The following is a 4647-nucleotide window of genomic DNA, read 5'->3' as shown; positions in this document are numbered from 1 at the left end:
GGCCGGAAGTGGCGCGAGGGAGCCTTTTACGGCTGGCCTCGCGCGCTGCTTCCGCCCGCCACTTACGGCTGTCGCCAGGAAACCCCGGAAGTGAGGGCACGGGGTGGGCGGGAAGAAACCGCGCGTGGCTGAGCGCTCGGGAGGGCGTAGCGATTCGCACGTGCGTTGGCTTTTCCGCGCATGTGCAGAGTGGGCTCCTGTTGCGCGACGCTGGGCAACGGGTAGAACGGCGCGGACGACCGTTAGCCGCGGGCGGGCTGTCCGCGTTGCAGTCCTGGGGCTTGACTTGCTGCGTTCTCTGCGGGAATAGGGAACCTGGGGAATTCCTGCCCATGTCAGGGCCTCTTTTCTCCTCGCGGGGCCACAGTGAGGAAAATACGAGGTGAGGTACGTCCGGGAGGCTCCTGGACGCGGCGCCTGTCACATCCCCCCCGGGCCTGCCCGGAGGTGGAAGTCGAACCGGGAAGCTACGGGCTTCGCAGGGATGGAACTGGCTTATTGAGGTTCAAGAGATCCTTCAATTCGGTTTCTTCTCCTCGATCCAGCTGTTTGATAAGATTTTAAGGCGAGGGAAACGCCCACCTCCGCTAGCCTCCGAGTGCGCCCCTTTGGGGCTCCCGTGGCTTTTGTGCAGTCGTTTAAGCAGCGGTGATCGAGGGAGGGCCCAGGACCTGCGGGTGCTGGGCCCTCTACACCGCGCGTCCAGAGGCCACAGCGCCAACCTGAAAGATGCAGTTACAGTGCTTCCAAAACGGTGATGTTAATGTATGCCAATTGTGGGGAAAGGTAACAAGCAGCAGTATGCATTAGAGACACGTAAACTGTGGACTTGCCCGGTAATCTGACGCTCTTGAGATAGCTTTGTTCACATTAATACTTGGTTGGCTATACGGGATCTTATTTTGTGGAAATGGATGTCTGTATGTTTTAGATACGTTTCTTTTTTGTTGTTTCGTAATTTCTCCCATCTGATGCTTATGGTTTGTCTCCTGTACGCGAGATACTGCCTTAGACCAGAAGCCGGCAAGCTTTCTGTAAAGGGCCAGATACCAAGTATTTTATAGGCTCTAATGGCCAAGAGCCAAACACGAGGCTTTTATGTAGGTCCTTATATAAGCAAAGATAAAAACGTCCAGAGTACTTGTTGGTGGAATTTAAAATATAAAAATTGAGTACAGTTTAAAAAATATAGGTCTAATGAGAAGAATGCAGTGTTCTTTTTGAAGATTCCAAGTCAGTCTTTGTTGTCCTCAGTTGATTGGAAATGTTCACCTGTAAAGACCATCCTTGGCTCACAGAAAGGCAGGTTGGATGTAACTTGGGGATGAAACAGTGAACAAGTCCAACCTAATCTCTGCTCTCATAAGCCCACTGCTAAGATAGGCGACCCCATAAATCAGTAACAAATGTATCACCTCAGAGGTGTTACTGAGGAAAACCAAAGGGTGTGAAGACTATGATTAAGGGAGGGCAGTGTCTACGCTGATAAGGTTATCTGAGAAGGCCCTTGGGAGGTGAGGTTTGATTGAGATCCCCACTCCAAAACCAGCTATGTGAACACTCCAGGAAGAGGGACTATCAAGGGGATGTTCTGCTTCGTATAATGCTCAGAAATCTGGATAGTGTGATTGCTCTGTATCAGTCAAGATCTGTATCAAGTAGCTTTAACCTGGGGTTTCTCTAGTGGTCCAGTGGTTAAGAGTCCACCTTGCAGTGCAGAGGACACCAGCTAAATCCCTGATCTGGGAAGATCCTACGTGCCATAGGGCGGCTACATCCCTGTGCCACAACCACTGAGTCCGTGAGCACTGGGGCCTTGCTCCACAAGGGAAGCCACCACAGTGAGACGCCTGTGCACTGCTATTAGAGGAAGCCTGCGCAGCAATGAAGACCCGGTGCAGCCAGGAAGAAACTCAACCTGTGATCCACCACAACTGGGCCAGAGATAGCCCTGTCGCACACGTGTATTTTCATGAGATGAAAATTCTCGGCACTTATCAGAGTCTTAACAGGGTCTCTGAACCAAACAAATTGTACCCTTTTTTCTTTTGTTGGCTGCACCGTGGCATGTGGGATCTTAGTTCCCCTACCAGGGGCTGAACCCGTGCCCCTGCAGTGGAAGTCTTAACCACAGGACCACCAGGGAAGTTCCCATGTGGTCATCTTTAATGACTGCACAGGACAATGTGGTGTGGATTTACCCTACCTTAGTGAAGCCAGTCTCTGGAGTCTCTTGGGTTGGTTGTGCTTTTAAACCACTGTTAAAAGTTTTAGCTTGTACACAGGTGCTGAGGTCAGAGGGTTTGCATTTTCAGTGCTGATGTTGCTCAGCTACCACCAAAAAGGTGGTATACCCTTGACCACTATATCATACATTCATCTCACAGTGTTTAAAATGCTGTTTGAGACTGAAAATTTAAGCAACACAAAGCCTCCCCAGGCTTATTTCAGTGAGCCAAATCAGAATCCACTTGTCAGGAGAAAGCAGGAGAGAGACAGTCGCTAGAAGTCGAGGCTGCTGCAGAGAGATGATCTTCAAGGACCTAGAAGCAGAACTCCTTAAGAAAACAAGCGCAGTGCACACTCCTTGCTGAGGGAACCCATGTGACAAAAAGGCAAGAATTTAGGACCCATATGCATGCCCATTTTGGTCCTGCAGATGTGCTGGGAGGAATTTATCCTAGATCAGAAGCGTGTGCAGCGTTGTGCACTGCAAACGTATCCCAGCAAAGTAGTACTTAAGATGCAGCAATAGGGGTTGGTTAATTGTGGCACATCCTCTAATACCATATACAGCAGACACAGAATCAAGGAAGAATAGTAACACGGGGGAGTGTTACTGAAACTCAGTTTACAAAATATTATGGGCAATATGCCACTTTTGAAGAAAGTACACATATCCTTCTTAGAGGCAACGGCTGTGTCCAGCTTCTTGTGTACCTTTTCAGAGATAAACTGTTCACAAGCACCTTTGTCTATATAAAACAAGTTGTTTTCTCTGTCTCCTCCTTTTTGACTTCTGTATAGTATAGGTAATCTTTTGGCCTTAATATTTTTTTCCAAACTTAAAAAATTATATATTGACTATAAAAGTTGTTTAAAAAAGTAGTGGCTGACTGAGGAAATCTAGGCCCATCTAGATTCATGGTTTCAATAAAGCCAAAGCTTTGTGTGGCTATAGCCTCATCTTCTGCAATAACTGAACACTGTGTGGTCAACAAGCTGAAGCCACGGCAGGAAGAATGTCTTGTGTGAACTGAGAAGATCCTTTCATGTCCTAGACAATGAGCATTCCTTGGGCCTGATTGCCTGTCACCACACCAGCCTCTGGTCACAAAGGAGTGCCCTGCCCTGGGATGACAAAGGAAGATTCCAGTGTCTGGGAGAGGACATCTCTGAAGAGGGGTTCCAGCTCTGGTGTCCGAGCAAGGAGGCCATCCCTGAACTTGGCTCTCTGCCTGACTCACAAGACAGCGGCACCATGCGTGGAGCTGCAGCAGACAGCTGCAAAGCCGCCTGGATCACCTGGCCATCAGGGCTCCTCCAGGGTCTTCCTGTCACAGGGGGCCTTGACTGTGTGAGGCAAAGGTGACAAAAAACAAAACTGTTCACTTACTGAGGCTGTTTTGCAGGGCAAAGGGCCCTGGGCTTGGAGTCTGAAACTCGGGTTCCAGCCCTATTCAGTGGGCCAAGCCTTTCTCTGTTGCCATTTCCCTCTGTAGAATGGGGCTAATATCTGCCTTTTGGGTTTTGATAGTTAAATGAGACACATGTATTAAAAAATGTGTGGATAAAATATTCTGTGAATTGAAAATGCATGTCAGCACATTCCCATGTGCCCCTCAAATAACCCTGCACTTTAGCATTTTCTCCCCCACCTCTAACATAGCACTTGAGTGCTCCTTAGTCACACATCTAGAAATTGAGCTGAGTGCTCAGAGGGCAGGAGGCTTATTTATCTGTTTCCTGTTTTTGGCACCACCTAAGGCAATGGCACCCCACTCCAGTACTCTTGCCTGGAAAATCCCATGAACAGAGGAGCCTGGAAGGCTGCAGTCCATGGGGTTGCTGAGGGTCGGATATGACTGAGCGACTTCACTTTCACGCATTGGAGAAGGAAATGGCAACTCACTCCAGTGTTCTTGTGTGGAGAATCCCAGGGACGGGGGAGCCTGGTGGGCTGCCATCTCTGGGGTTGCAGAGTCGGACACGACTGAAGTGACTTAGCAGTAGCAGCAGCAAGCACTCAGTAAATCACTGAACAGAAGGATGTAGGCAATTGTTTAGAAGAAACTTACCTATCCATTGCGATGAAAGGAGATTCTCTGTTGGCAGTGGTTTCTGAGTGATATGGGGGGAAATGGGATTGGAGGCAGACTGCAGTAGCTGTGTGATCCTGGACAAATCACTTAACCCCTCTGGGCCCCATTTAAATCTGTAGCAAGGCAAAGGTAACCATCTGTGGACTGTGTGTGAAAAGCCCACATGGATCAGGTACTCACTGTCTATTATTCCTTCACACAGATGCTGTATAAGCACAGCTGTTGCAACATTCTTGGATTTTCCATGTTACTCTGTTCAATAAAGGCACGTCATTAACTGTGATGCTGTGATTTCTAGTTTTATCCTATGTCTCACAAATCCATA

The 4647-nt window shown here is 48.6% G+C and overlaps 1 long non-coding RNA gene across 2 annotated transcripts; it reads left to right on the top strand.

The window, feature by feature from the left end:
• Nucleotides 1-186: 186 nt before the first annotated feature.
• LOC114114817 (uncharacterized) lies at nucleotides 187-4605 on the top strand. 2 transcript variants are annotated; one of them, XR_006059822.1, is made up of 2 exons: nucleotides 187-382; nucleotides 3282-4605. It is a non-coding gene; the product is annotated as an uncharacterized LOC114114817 (long non-coding RNA). The 2 variants fall into 2 exon arrangements; XR_003589338.2 differs by having other exon boundaries at nucleotides 187-387.
• The last annotated feature ends 42 nt before the right edge of the window (nucleotides 4606-4647 follow it).

The sequence above is a fragment of the Ovis aries genome, chromosome 5, assembly GCF_016772045.2.
Source record: "Ovis aries strain OAR_USU_Benz2616 breed Rambouillet chromosome 5, ARS-UI_Ramb_v3.0, whole genome shotgun sequence".
Lineage (NCBI taxonomy): Eukaryota > Metazoa > Chordata > Mammalia > Artiodactyla > Bovidae > Ovis > Ovis aries.
The sequence above is the reverse complement of the archived record's forward strand: the minus strand, read 5'-3'. Positions and strand labels throughout refer to the sequence as shown.